General features: G+C 37.8%; 1 non-coding gene across 1 annotated transcript; it reads left to right on the plus strand.

Annotated features, from left to right (window-relative positions):
* The first annotated feature begins 13,501 nt into the window (after positions 1–13,501).
* On the plus strand, positions 13,502–13,609 carry LOC127743378 (small nucleolar RNA R71). The gene has a single exon (XR_008004770.1). It is a non-coding gene; the product is annotated as a small nucleolar RNA R71 (small nucleolar RNA).
* The last annotated feature ends 2,314 nt before the right edge of the window (positions 13,610–15,923 follow it).

A 15,923-nucleotide genomic window follows, 5' to 3' on the forward strand; every position in this document is an offset into this window, starting at 1 on the left:
TAAAGAGCAATCAAGCAGAGGAGTAAAAGATGAAATAAGTGCAGCAGATTTAAACGGAAATGGAAAATTGCATGAAGAAGCAACACAGAATGTAATTAAACTCAATTGTGAAATTTAAAGAGACAAGCGAGGATCTCAGGGAATCAACGAGACTAGAAAACAAGTCTAGATCTCAATTCCTTCCTTGATCTAACAGAGAAAATATTTGAAGAAGAAATAGAGATGGAAGCAGTAAAGAGAGCCTTGATTCAAATCACAGTTCCTTGAATTATGCAGCAAAATAAGAACAGCAAGATCTCAGATAGAAATTAAAACAGAATTTTTCCAATCTCAATCCAAAATTTCAAAACAAGAGAAAAACTAAAGAGAGAGCTCTCTACTACTACTCCTCCTTAATGGAGCCAACCTCCTCTTGTGAGATGGAATTGATGCCTTTATATAGGCTTTACAAAGTGAAAATTAAAACAAATTACAATTAAAATGAAAATCCTAATCTAATTGATCCATGTGCCTTTGAGTGATGATGTGGGCTTTTCTTGCTTTTGGATTTGAGGAGAAATGGGTTTGGTTGGCCTTGATTCAATTTGGAGAAGAATTGAATTTAAATGAAATTTTGGTTGAATTTTGGCCCATGTTGCTCCCAGGAGGCTGCCCTGCCCTTGTGGAGGGTAGGGCAAAAAATGGAGGCAGCCCTGCCCTTGTGGAGGGCAGAGCAGAAAATGGTGCGTGCGGCTCATTGCGTGCGAGCTTGGTGTGTGAGGATGCTGCCCTGCCCTTGTGGAGGGCAGGGCAATGTTGCCTTGGTGTGTCTTGTGCACGCACCACGTTCCTTGACCGTGCCATGATGCGCTTGTGTGCGCCAAGGAGTAGCACCTAAGCCTTTACTTCCTTGAAGGTCTTGTGTTCGAACCTTGGTGAAAGCACTTGAGGAGCAATTTTTCCTTGATTTTCCATGAAGAGCACGACATTGCCCTGCTCTCCAAGAGGGCAGAGTAGAAAAATGAGTGCTACTTTGCTTTGGGGTGAGGCTCCAGCTTCGAACCTTGGTGGAAGCACATTGGTTTATTTTCGCTTATTTTTGGCCCTTAAAGATGCCATTTGTTCCTGCCTCAATTGTACGCCAAATATGGATTGCTATATATCGTTGGAAAGCTCTGAATGTCAGCTTTCCAACGCAACTGGAAGCACATCAATTGAACGTCTGTAGCTCAAGTTATAGCCCTTTGAAGGAGGCATGGTCATGCTGTGAGCGCCCAGATTTTACCTTAGCGAAAATTCTTGCTTCCAACCTCACTTTGCATCACGATTCTGCCCTGCCCTTGGCAAGAGCAGGGTAGTGTGTGCTGATTGCCTATTCTCCTTTAATTTGGTCATGGGCCACGCTTTTAAAAGCGTGGCCTAGGGCTCCAAAGTGTGCTCCAACTTCAAAGTGTGTCCCAAAGCTCTTTTTTTCTCTTTTTTTGTGCTTCTTTGCTTCTTTTTCTTCTTATTTCCTACAAGATTCATAAAATTAAAAGATCAAGGAAATATACCAATTAAGTACAAAAGCATTCAATTTTTAAGCACAAATCATCAATTTCTTGTATGAAAAAACATAGAAAAATAGGTATATGATGACATGTCATCACCAGCCCCCCTGAATGATCAAAAGACCAAATGGTCAAAAGACTAGATGTCCAAAGATGAAAATACAATAGTAAAAAGTTCTATTTATACTAAACTAGTTACTAGGGTTTACAAAAATAAGTCTTAGTGTAGAAATCCACTTCCGGGGCCCACTTTGGTGTGTGCTTGGGCTGAGCTTGAGTTTTAAACATGCAGAGGCTTCTCTTGGAGTTAAATGCCAAGTTGTAACGTCTGTTTGGCGTTTAACTCTGGTTTGTGACGTGTTTCTGGCATTTTACTCAAGAATGCAGCATAGAACTGGCGTTGAACGCCAGTTTGCATCGTCTAAGCTCAAACAAAGTATAGATCATTATATATTGCTGGAAATCCCTGGATGTCTACTTTGCAACGCAGTTGAGAGCGCGCCATTTGGAGTTCTGTAGCTACAGAAAATTTGTTTCGAGTGCAGGGAGGTCAGAATCCAACAGCATCAGCAATCCTTTTTTCAGCCTGAATCAGATTTTTGCTTAGGTCCCTCAATTTCAGCTAGAAAATATCTGAAATAACAGAAAAACACACAAACTCATAGTAAAGTCCAAAAATGTGAATTTTGCATAGAAACTAATAAAAACATCCCTAAAAGTAGCTAGATCCTACTAAAAACTACCTATAAACAATGCCAAAAAGCGTATAAATTATCTGCTCATCAGTCTCAACACAAAGTTTCCTCCAAGATCCATACAACTCATCTCACCAACCACAAAATTTATTTCACTACACAGAAGACTCATTCCATACCCCTTAAAATAACTTCACCACAACACCCACCTATCCACAAAATCAACCTCAGCCTTCATCCCTTGAGATGGCAGTCGAACAACTCTGTCAAAGACAAGAACAATCTTGGAAAGAACAAGGAATCCTCTTCAAGAAGATGGATGGGAACTTAGAGCAAATAAGGACAAACTTAGAACTACTAAGCAAGGAATATGAAGACCAATCTGTGGGTGTAAAGGAGGAAGTGGAGGAGCAAGATGAAGAGGTCCCTATGTCAAGTGAAATTTCAATGAAGAATGATGTGGTGGAGGTATATGAGCCAAGGATTTCATATCCACTGAGACCACTTGAGATGACAAGGGAACATAAAAACTCACAACCCCCACAAACTTCCATGACCCAAAGACTCTCAACACTTGAATCTGTGATTGAAAGATATGAAGAGGAGATGAAAAAATCTTGGGAAGAACAACAAACCTCCTCCATAAAAGTGCTATTAAATCAAATATTGAGTGCAAAGAAGGAAGTGGAAGAGCAAGATGAGGAAGCCCTTATGTCAAGTGAAACTTCAATGGAGTGTGAGGTGATAGAGGTAGTTGAACCTGTGAATCCATATCCACAGAAGCTAATTAAGATGACAGAGGAACATGAAACTTCACCGCCAAAGGATTCAATGGAACATCATGTAGAAGAAAGGGAGGAAGTCAATCAAGAGAATTCACACTCAATTGAAGCTGAGAAGTGCATAGAGGAAGGGCTCATTGAACCATCAATGCAAAAAGCTATTGATAAAGATAATACTCCAACAATCACATAACTACCAAGTCTTGATATCCAAGAAGTGAAGACAACCCACAACAACATCGAAGAGAGGATTGTGGCCAAGCTACAAAGGATAACATTGATGGAGAAAAAAAGGTCAACTGCAAACAATCCCACCCCTGAACCACCAGCACGCAAGTTTAATCAAGCAAATAACCATAGGAAGCTTGCTGGGAAGAAGCTAAGAAAGGGGGCACTGACTGGCTCTTCCTTCTACCAAAGGTCATTCCTCTTAACAAACTGGAAGAAGAGGAAGAAAGGTGAGCATAACATGTCAAGCTAATGACATTAAAAGAGCGCTTGTTGGGAGGCAACCCAACCGTAGATAACATTTCATTTCTCTACTTTGTTTATTTTCTCTCTTTGCTTTGTTTATTTTCAATAATTAGGTATATGATTACATTCTAAGTTTGGTGTTGCCCTGCAACAATCTGTTTTAATCTCTTTGGACACTTGTATCAATTTCAAGAGAAAGTGTCACGTTAAGTTTCTAAGTTTAGTGTGCCACTTAATTTTCTATGCAATGAGTCCAGTAGCACCACTTGATTATACAACCATAATGCCTCTGCTTCTTAGACCTGCAGTGTTATCTTTGTTTAGTTATTCCTTTATTTTTAATACTTTCTTTTAGTTTTCTACTTAACTGTTCTTGTTAATACCTCACCAAGAAATCCTTACACATGACAAATTCTTCACCTGGTGATAGGGTTATTAGCGTATAACAATTTCTTTTATTTAGTTTAGTTCAAATAAATTGACATATGATTGCATTCTAAGTTTGGTGTTGCTATTCAACAAAAAAATTGTTCCCAATCTCTACTGGATACGTGCATCAATTCCAAGTGAAAGTGTCACACTAAGTTTGGTGTGCCACTTATCTTTTATGAAATGTATCATGCACACCCTCTAATCTTTGCAATCACAATGTCTCTGTTTCCTATTCCTTCATTGTTATTTTCATTTTACTTGCTTAAACACATGTACTACTGACATTTCATTGTGTAAGACACTCATGATTCATCATAGACCCCATCACCACTATTTTAATTGTTGCTTGAGGCTAAACAAGCAATCTAAGTTTGGTATGGGAAGGGGAAGAATAGGAGGAAAAGGACAACAACAGTGAAGATGAACTACAAGGTGGTAACACTCCTTTTTCCTCCAACTTATTTCCAGCACTTTAAATTGCATTATTGTCTTCTATCTTCTCTGTATGCATGTGTGTTGTGAATAAGCCTAGTTTGATTATTAGATTGTAACATGTTGCTGTGACATTATGACTACCAACTTGAGTTTTGTGAGTTCAAAAGCAATTAAGTATCATGATCATAAGCAAACAAGGTCATTAAAGAAGAACCTAGCATGAGCATCTAAGTTTTGGAATGCTAGCATGATTAATTGTTATTGCTCAATTGCATTTGGATTTGTTTAATTGAAGTTTTCATCTAGGACATTTTATGTAATTTTTGAAATCATGAAAACCTTGAAAAAGCAAATGCAAATAAGGCAAGAAAAAGAAAAGGGGAAGAATGAGAAAGCTGAAGAATTTGAGTACCAATGACAATTCAATTGTTAAATACTTGTGGTATTTATATATTAGGCAGAAAGCTTGAAAACAAAACACTTAGAAGTCAAGGCTAGGCTCAAGTGCAAAAGCACTCCCTCAAAGCTCAAGGCTTTGAGCATCAATGTTAGAGAGTAAAGAAAAGAAACAAATAAGCTTAAAAAAGTCCTCTAATTAAATGCTTGTAGTTGTGATTTTTGGAAGAAGCATGCGAATGCGTGAATTGAGCGCAGCATGGATTTGACATTTTACAATCCACGCGTATGTGTAGATGACACGTATGCGTGGGAGGAGCCTTCATTGTATGAACGCTACGTTCGTTTAGTAAATGCTGTAAAGGATGCGTACGCATGCATGACGCGTGATGAGCGGATAATTTATACGCTTTTTGGAATTGTTTTTAGGTATTTTTAGTAGGATCTAGCTACTTTTAGGGATGTTTTTATTAGTTTTTATGCAAAATTCACATTTTTGGACTTTACTATGAGTTTGTGTGATTTTCTATGATTTCAAGTATTTTCTGGCTGAAATTGAGGGACCTGAGCAAAAATATGATAGGAGGCTGAAAAAGGACTACAGATGCTGTTGGATTCTGACCTCCCTGCACTCGAAATGATTTTCTGGAGCTACAGAACTCCAAATGGTGCGCTCTGAATTGCGTTGGAAAATAGACATCCAGGGCTTTCCAGCAATATATAATAGTCCATACTTTATTCACGTTTAGATGATGCAAACTGGCGTTCAACGCCAGTTCCATGCTGCATTCTGGAGTAAAACGCCAGAAACACGTCACAAACCAGAGTTGAATGCCAAAAACACGTTACAACTTGGCATTTAACCCCAAGAGAAGCCTCTGCATATGTAAAGCTCAAGCTCAGCCCAAGCACACACCAAAGTGGGCCCCGGATGTGGATTTCTACACTTAGACTTATTTCTGTAAACCCTAGTAGCTAGTTTAGTATAAATTGAACTTTTTACTATTGTACTAAGCGTCTTTTGACTGGGTCTTTTTCCCTATTTTCGAATTCACATGCTATTTGGGGAGGCTGGCCATTTGGCCATGCCTAGACCTTACACTTATGTATTTTCAACGGTGGAGTTTCTACACACCATAGATTAAGGTGTGGAGCTCTGCTGTTCCTCAAGTATTAATGCAATTACTATTATTCTTCTATTCAATTCAGCTTATTCTTATTCTAAGATATTCGCTGCACTTCAATATGATGAATGTGAAGATCCGTGACACTCATCATCATTCTCACCTATGAATGCGTGCCTGACAACCACTTCCGTTCTACCTTAGATCGAGTGCGTATCTCTTATCCTCCATTCCGAAAGATCGGAGTGTTCGTGGTATAAGCTAGAATTATTGGCGGCGATTCCTAAGATCCGGAAAGTCTAAACCTTTTCTGTGGTATTCCGAGTAGGATCTGAGATGGGATGATTGTGACGAGCTTCAAACTCACGAGTGTTGGGCGTATTGACAGACGCAAAAGATTCACTGGATTCTATTCTAGCATGATCGAGAATCGACAGATGATTAGCCATGTGGCGATAGCACATTTGGACCGTTTTCACTGAGAGGACGGGAGGTAGCCATTGACGCCGGTGAAACCTGAACATACAGCTTGCCATAGAAAGGAGTAAGAATGATTGGATGAAAGTAGTAGGAAAGCAGAGATGTAGAAGGAACAAAGCATCTTCATGCGCTTATCTGGAATTTCCACTAATGAATTACATAAGTATCTTTATCTTTATTTTATGCTTTATTTATCTTTATGTTCGAAAACCATTATAACCATTAGAATCTGCCTGACTGAGATTTACAAGATGATCATAGCTTGCTTCATACCAACAATCTCCGTGGGATCGACCCTTACTCATGTAAGGTTTATTATTCGGACGACCCAGTGCACTTGCTGGTTAGTTGTGCGAAGTTGTGAAAAAGAGTGATATTTCAATTGTGTGTACCAAGTTGTTGGCGCCATTGAGATCATAATTTCGTGCACCAAGTTTTTGGCGCCGTTGCCGAGGATTGTTTGAGTATGGACAACTGACGGTTCATCTTGTTGCTCATATTAGGTAATTTTCTTCTTATTTTCTTTTCAAAAAGTTTTCAAAAATCTTTCAAAATTTTTTATTTATTTTCATTTTTTTTCAAGTTTTTTTTATGAATATGAATATGAATATGCAGTGATATTACTGATTATGCATATTCTGAGGTTTTGTTGTTTGTTGAATTGGTTTTATATGAATTCATAATGCAAAGAAAAAAATGATATTATTCCAATTATCCAATGAAGATTTTCTTATTTTGAAAATGTGTCATTTTAGGCAGAAATATTATTTTAAGTATATGTGTTATGTAAATTATTGAGCTTCTTATTGATTGTTTTCTTATTTTTAACTTGCAAATGTTTTGAAATCATCTTAGGTGCCTGATAGGCAAAATTGTGATTTCTGATAATGGCATTCATGTTCGTTCTCTCCCTGGTAATGGCGGCAAAAACTTAGTGCATAATACCATGGTCGAAACATAACTTCACAACTTCGCACAACTAACCAGCAATTGCACTGGGTCGTCTAAGTAATAAACCTTACGTCAGTAAGGGTCGATCCCACGGAGATTGTTGGTATGAAGCAAGCTATGGTCATCTTGTAAATCCCAGTTAGGCGGATAATAAATGGTTATGGAGTTTTAGAATAATAATAATAAATAAATAGAAAATAAAGATAGAGATACTTATGTAAATCATTGGTGAGAATTTCAAATAAGTGTATGGAGACGCTTTGTCCCTATTGGATCTCTGCTTTCCTAATGTCTTCATCCAATCCTTCTTACTCCTTTCCATGGCAAGCTGTATGTAGGGCATCACCGTTGTCAATGGCTTCATCCTATCCTCTCAGTGAAAATGGTCCAAATGCTCTGTCACAGCACGGCTAATCATCTGTCGGTTCTCGATCATGTCGGAATAGACTCCATTGATTCTTTTGCGTTTGTCATCACCCCCAACAATTGCGAGTTTGAAGCTCATCACAATCATTCAATCCCTGAATCCTACTCGGAATACCACAGACAAGGTTTAGACTTTTCGGATTCTCATGAATGCCGCCATCAATTCTAGCTTATACCACTAAGATTCTGATTAGGGAATCCAAGAGATATGCGTTCGGTCTAAGGTAGAATGGAAGTGGTTGTCAGTCACGCGTTCATAGGTGAGAATGATGATGAGTGTCACGGTTCATCACATTCATCATGGTGAAGTGCAATAAATATCTTAGAACATGAATAAATTGAATTGAATAGAAAATAGTAGTAATTGCATTGAAACTCGAGGTATAGCATAGCTCCACACCCTTAATCTATGGTGTGTAGAAACTCCACCGTTGAAAATACATAAGTGATGAAGGTCCAGGCATGGCCAAATGGCCAGCCCCCCAAAACGTGATCATAGGATCAAAATACAATCCAGGATGTCTAATACAATAATAAAATATCCTATTTATACTAGACTAGCTACTAGGGTTTACAGAAGTAAGTAATTGATGCAGAAATTTACTTCCGGGGCCCATTTGGTGTGTTCTTGGGCTGAGCTTGAGATTTACACATGCATAGGCTTCCATTGGAGTTGAATGCCAAGTTGTAACGTGTTTTTGGCGTTCAACTCTGGTTCGTGACGTGTTTCTGGGGTTTGATTCCGGAATGCAGCATGGAACTGGCGTTGAGCGCTAGTTTACGTCATCTAATCTCGAATAAAGTATAAACTATTATATATTGCTAGAAAGCTCTGGATGTCTACTTTTCCAAGTTCATTGAGAGCACACCATTTGAAGTTCTGTAGCTCCAGAAAAGTTATTTCGAGTGCAGAGAGGTCAGAATCCAATAGCATCAGCAGTCCTTTGTCAGCCTTCTATCAGAGTTTTGCTCAGGTCCCTCAATTTCAGCCAGAAATTACCTGAAATCACAGAAAAACACAAAAACTCATACTAAAAGTCCAGAAATGTGAATTTAGTATAAAAACTAATGAAAACATCCCTAAAAGTAGCTAGATCCTACTAAAAACTACCTAAAAATAATGCCAAAAAGCGTATAAATTATCCGCTCATCACAATACCAAACTTAAATTGTTGCTTGTCCCCAAGCAACTGAAAATAAAATAGGATAAAAAGAAGAGAACATACTATAAATCTCAAAATATCAATGAATATTAGTTTTAATTAGATGAGCGGGACTTGTAATTTTTTGCTTCTGAATAGTTTTGGCATCTCACTTTTTCCTTTGATGTTTAGAATGATTGGCATCTCCAGGAACTTAGAATTTCAGATAGTGTTATTAATTCTCCTAGTTAAGTATGTTGATTATTGAACACAGCTACTTTTATGAGTCTTGGCCATGGCCCTAAGCTCTTTGTTTTCCAGTATTACCACCGGATACATAAATGCCACAGACACATGACTGGGTGAACCTTTTCAGATTGTGACTCAGGTTTGCTAAAGTCCCCAATTAGAGGTGTCAAGAGCTCTTAAGCACACTCTTTTTGCTTTTGATCACGACTTTAACCACTCAGTCTCTAACTTTTCACTTGGACCTGCATGCCACAAGCACATGGTTAGGGACAACTTGGCTTAGCCGCTTAGGCCTGGATTTTATTTCCTTGGGCCCTCTTATCCATTGATACTCAAAGCCTTGGATCCTTTTTACCCTTGCCTTTTGGTTTTAAGGGCTATTGGCTTTTTCTGCTTGTTTTTTTCTTTTTCTTTCTTTTTTTTTCGCAAGCTTTTGCTTTTTCACTGCTTTTTCTTGCTTCAAGAATTAATTTCATGATTTTTTAGATTATCAATAACATTTCTCTTTGTTCATCATTCTTTCAAGAGCCAACAATTTTAACATTCATAAACAACAAGATAAAAAATATGCACTGTTCAAGCATTCATTCAGAAAACAAAAAGTATTGTCACCACATCAATATAATTAAACTAATTTCAAGGATAAATTCGAAACTCATGTGCTTCTTGTTCTTTTGAATTAGGAACATTTTTCATTTAAGAGAGGTAAAGGATTCATGGAGTTATTCATATCCTTAAGACATAGTTACTACATACTAATGATCATGAAGTAAAGACACAAAACATAAACAAACATATAGCATAAAAACCGAAAAAAAAACATTAGAGAAATAAGAACAAGGAATGAGTCCACCTTAGTGATGGTGGCACTTTCTTCTTGAAGAACCAATGATGTCCTTGAGCTATTCTATGTCTCTTCCTTGCCTTTGTTGCTCCTCCCTCATTGATCTTTGATCTTTTCTAATTTCATGGAGAATGATGGAGTGCTCTTGATGTTCTACCCTTAATTGATCCATATTGTAACTTAAATCTTCTAGAGAAGTGTTGAGTTGTTCCCAATAGTTGTTGGGATGAAAGTGCATCCCTTGAGGCATCTCCGGGATTTCTTGGTGATGAGCTTCCTCATGCGTCTCTTGGGATCCATGAGTGGGCTCTCTTGTTTGCTCTATCCTCTTCTTAGTGGTGGGCTTATCCTCCTCAATGGGGATGTCTCCTTCTATGATAACTCTAGCTGCGTAACATAGATGGCAAATAAGATGAGGAAAAGCTAGCCTTGCCATGGTGGAGGACTTTTCAGCTATTTTGTAGAATTCAAGGGAGATGACTTCATGAACTTCTACTTCCTCTCCATTCATGATGCTATGAATCATGATGGACCGATCCACAGTAACTTTGGATCGGTTGCTATTGGGGATGTTGGAGCGTTGGATGAACTCCAACCATCCTCTAGCCACAGGCTTGAGGTCCAGTCTTCTTAATTGAACCGGCTTGCCTTTGGAGTCTTTTTTCCATTGAGCTCATTCCACACATATGTCCATAAGGACTTGGTCCAACCTTTGATCAAGGTTGACCCTTCTAGTGTAGGGACGGGTATCTCCTTGCATCATGGGCAAGTTGAATGCCAACCTCACATTTTCTGGACTAAAATCTAAATATTTCTCCCGAACCATTGTAAGATAATTCTTTGGGTTCGGGTTCATACTTTGATCATGGTTCCTAGTTATCCATGCATTGGCATAGAACTCTTGAACCATTAGGATTCTGACTTGTTGAATGGGGTTGGTCAGAACTTCCCAACCTCTTCTTTAGAGCTCATGTCGGATCTCTGGATACTTATTTCTCTTGAGTAGGACCTCGGGGATCACCTTCTTCTTGGCCACAACATCATAGAAGTGGTCTTGATGGGCTTTGGAGATAAATCTTTCCATCTCTCATGACTCGGAGGTGGAAGCTGTTGTCTTCCCTTTCCCTTTTCCAGAGGTTTCTCCGGCCTTAGGTGCCATCAATGGTTATGGAAAAACAAAAAGCTATGCTTTTACCACACCAAACCTTGAATATTGCTCGCCCTCGAGCAAGAGAAGAAAGAAGAAGAAGAAGAAGAAGAAAATATGGAGGAAAGGGAGAAGTGTTTGGTGTCGGCCAAGGGGAAGAAGAGAGGGTTGTGGTGTGTGAAAATGAAGAAGGATAGAGGGGTTTATATAGTGAAGGGAGAGGGAGTAGGTTTAACTATTTAGGGTGGGTTTGGGTGGGAAAAGGATTTTGAATTTATAGGTAGGTGGGGTTTATGGGGAAGAGTGGATGGATGTGAGTGGTGAAGAGGTGATAGGGAAGAGAGATTGAGGTGATTGGTGAAGGATTTTAGGGAAGAGTGTTAGTGGATTGTGTGAAGAGGAGAGAAGGTGAGTTGAGGTAGGTGGGGATCCTGTGGGGTCCATAAATCCTGAGATGTCAAGGATTTACATCCCTGCACCGATGAGGCGTGTAAAACGTCCTCTGCATGCAATCATGGCGTTCAACGCCAGATTGATACTTGTTTCTGGCGTTGAACGCCAGCTTCATGCTTGTTTTGGGCGTTTAACGCCCATTCGCAGCATGTTTCTGGCGTTGAACGCCAGTTCCATGCTTGTTTCTGGCGTTCAGTACCAGCTCTCCATGCTCTATTCTGGCGTTGAACACCAGCCAGATGCTCCTTACTGGCATTTAAACACCAGTAAGTCCTTCCTCCAAGGTGTGCTTTTTCTTCTGCTGTTTTTGATTCTGTTTTTAATTTTAGTATTTATTTTGTGACTCCACATGATTATGAACCTAATAAAACATAAAAGAACAATAAAAGAAAAATAAAATTAGATAAATAAAAATTGGGTTGCCTTTCAATAAGCACTTCTTTAATGTCAATAGCTTGGCAGTGGGCTCTCATGGAGCCTTACAGGTGATCAGGTTAATGTTGTAGACTTCCAACACCAAACTTAGAGTTTGGATGTGGGGATTCAACACCAAACTTAGAGTTTGGTTGTGGTCTCCCAACACCAAACTTAGAGTTTGATTGTGGGGGTTTTGTTTGACTCTGTACTGAGAGAAGCTTTTCATGCTTCCTCTCCATTGTTAAAGAAGAACACCCTTGGTTCTTAAACACAAGGTAGTCCCTATTCAATTGAAGGACTAATTCTCCTCTGTTAACATCTATCACAGCTTCTGCTGTGGCTAGGAAAGATCTTCTAAGGATGATGCATTCATCCTCCTCGTTCCTAGTGTCTAAGATTATGAAATCAGCAGGGATGTAAAGGCCTTCAACTTTCACTAACACGTCCTCTACTAATCCATAAGCTTGTCTTACTGACTTGTCTACCATTTGCAATGAGAATATGGCAGGCTGTACTTCAATGATTTCCAGCTTCTCCATTACAGAGAGTGGCATAAGATTTATGCCTGACCCTAGGTCACACAGAGCCTTCTCAAAGGTCATGGTGCCTATGGTACAGGGTATTAAGAATTTGCTAGGATCTTGTCTCTTTTGAGGCAAAGTTTGCTGAATCCATGTATCTAATTCATTAATAAGCAAGGGAGGTTCACCTTCCCAAGTCTCATTACCAAACAATTTGGCATTCAGCTTCATGATGGCTCCTAGATATTGAGCAACTTGCTCTCCAGTTACATCTTCATCCTCTTCAGAGGAAGAATAGTTTTTAGAGCTCTTGAATGACAGAAGGAGGTTTAATGGAATCTCTATGGTCTCTATATGAGCCTCAGATTCCTTTAGGTCCTCAATAGGGAACTCCTTCTTGCTTGAGAGACGTCCCATGAGGTCTTCCTCATTGGGATTCACATCCTCTCCTTCCTCTCTAGGTTCGGCCATGTTGATTATGTCAATGGCCTTGCACTTTCTTTTTGGATTCTCTTCAGTTTTGCTTGGGAGAGTACTAAGAGGAGTTTCAGTGATTTTCTTACTTAGCTGGCCCACCTGTGCATCCAAATTTCTAATGGAGGATCTTGTTTCACTCATGAAACTTAAAGTGGCCTTAGACAGATCAGAGACTAAGTTTGCTAAGTTAGAGGTGCTCTGCTCAGAATTCTCTGTCTATTGCTGAAAAGATGATGGATAAGGCTTGCTATTGCTGAGCCTATTTCTTCCACCATTATTAAAGCCTTGTTGAGGCTTTTGTTGATCCTTCCATGAGAAATAACTCTCTTCCTCTGAGGCGTCCTATTATTCACGGAATTCCTCTCAGAAGTGTACATGAATTGGTTATTTGCAACCATGTCAATAAGTTCTTGAGCTTCTGTAGGCGTTTTCTTTAGGTGAATGGATCCACCTGCAGAATGGTCCAGTGACATCTTAGAGAATTCAGATAGACCATAATAGAATATATCCACAATGGTCCACTCAGAAAGCATGTCAGAAGGACATCTTTTGGTCATCTGCTTGTATCTTTCCCAAGCTTCATAGAGGGATTCACCATCTTTTTGTTTGAAGGTCTGAACATCGACTCTTAGCTTGCTCAGCTTTTGAGGAGGAAAGAACTTAGCCAAGAAGGCTGCGACCAGCTTATCCCATGAGTCCAGGCTATCTTTAGACTGTGAGTCCAACCATGTTCTAGCTCTGTCACTTACAGCAAAAGGGAAAAGCATGAGCCTGTAGACTTCAGGATCTACTCCATTAGTCTTAACAGTCTCACAGATTTGCAAGAACTCAGTTTAAAACTGGTAAGGATCTTCTGATGGAAGTCCATGGAACTTGCAGTTCTGTTCATTAGAGCAACCAATTGAGGTTTCAGCTCAAAATTGTTTGCTCCAATGGTAGGGATTGAGATGCTTCTTCCATCAAACTTGGAAGTAGGTGCAGTGTAATCACCAAGCATCCTCCTTGCATTATTATTTTTGGCTGCCATCTCCTCTTCCTTTTCGAAAATTTCTGTAAGGTTGTCTTTGGATTGTTGTAATTTAGCTTCTCTTAGTTTCCTCTTCATAGTCTTTTTAGGTTCAGGATCTTCTTCAACAAGAATATTCTTGTCCTTGCTCCTGCTCATATGAAAAAGAAGGGAACAAAAAATAATAACAGGGATCCTCTTTACCACAGTAGAGAGATTCCTTTATGTTAGTAGAAGATGAAAGGAATAAGAGTGAAGAAGAATGAAGAATCCAAACACAAGGGTGAAGATAGGTTCAGATTCTTGAGATGAAGAGAAGTGTTAGTAAATAAATAAATAAATAGAAGAAGATGAAAGGGAGGAGTTTTCGAAAATGCATTTAGAAAAATAAGTTAGTGATTTTTGAAAATTAAGAGAAGAAATAAAATTAAAATTAAAATTTGAAATAATTAATTAATTAAAAGAATTTTGAAAAAGAAAATTATGATTTTTGAATATTAGAGAGGGAAAGGTAGTTAGGTGGTTTTGAAAAATAAGAAACAATAAAAAAAGTCAGTTAGTTAGTTGAAAAAGATTTGAAAATTAAATTTGAAAAGATAAGAAGATAAAAAGATATTTTGAAATCAAATTTTTGAAAAAGATAAAATTTTTTAGAAAGTTATGATAGAAAAGATATTTTGAAAAAGAATTGATTTTTAAAATTAAAATTGATTACTTGACTAACAAGAAACTAAAAGATATGAATCTAGAATTTAAAAATTGAACCTTTCTTAACAAGAAAGTAACAAACTTCAAATTTTTGAATCAATCACATTAATTGTTAGTAAAATTTTTGAAATTAGTAAGAAAATGAAAAAGATTTGATTTTTGAAAAAGTTTTGAAAAGATAAGATTTTTAAATTTGAAAATTTGACTTGACTTATGAGAAATAGCTAAGTTTCAAAAAATTTTTGACTAAGTCAACTCAAATTTCCGTAATTTATGAGAGAAAAAAGGAAAAGATATTTTTTTGATTTTTGAATTTTGAATGATGAGAGGGAAAAACATAAAAATGACCCAAAACAGGAAAATTTTTTTGGATCAAAACCAATGATGCATGCAAGAACACTATGAATGTCAAGATGAACACCAAGAACACTTTGAAGATCATGATGAACATCAAGAACATATTTTTGAAAAACTTTTGATGCAAAGAAAACATGCAAGACACCAAACTTAGAAATCTTTAATGCTTAGACCTTATGAATGCAAAAATGCACATGAAAAACATCATACAACACAAAACAAGAAAATTTAAAGATCAAACAAGAAGACTTACCAAGAACAACTTGAAGATCATGAAGAACACTATGAATGCATGAATTTTTAAAAAAATGCAAGAACAAGATGAATATGCAATTGACACCAAACTTAAAACATGACACAAGACTCAAAAAAGAAATACAAAAATATTTTTAAATTTTTTTCGATTTTATTAATTTTTGTATATATTTTTCGAAAAACATAGAGGAAAAAGAAAATAAGAAATTCAAAATTTTTAATAAGAATTCCAGGAATCTTTCAATGTTAGCCTAAAGCTCCAATCCAAGGGTTGGACATGGCTTAATAGCCAGTCAGCTTTAGGATATAAATCAGATATACAACAGCTGATATTTCAATTAACTTGCCTCTATGCTGATGATTGGAAGCCTCAGTCCAAAAGAATTAAACATGGCTTTACAGCCAGCCAAGCTTCAATATGCTTCAAGAAACACTAGAATTCATTCTTAAAAATTTGGAATAATTTTTGAAAACGGATGAGAAAAATTTTTTTGAAAGATTTTTTTTTTGAAATTTTTTTTGACAATAAAACAAAGAAAATTACCTAATCTGAGCAACAAGATGAACCGCCAGTTGTCCAAACTCGAACAATCCCCGGTAACGGCGCCATAAACTTGATAGGC

Source organism: Arachis duranensis, chromosome 10, assembly GCF_000817695.3.
Source record: "Arachis duranensis cultivar V14167 chromosome 10, aradu.V14167.gnm2.J7QH, whole genome shotgun sequence".
In the NCBI taxonomy this organism is placed as follows: Eukaryota; Viridiplantae; Streptophyta; class Magnoliopsida; order Fabales; family Fabaceae; genus Arachis; species Arachis duranensis.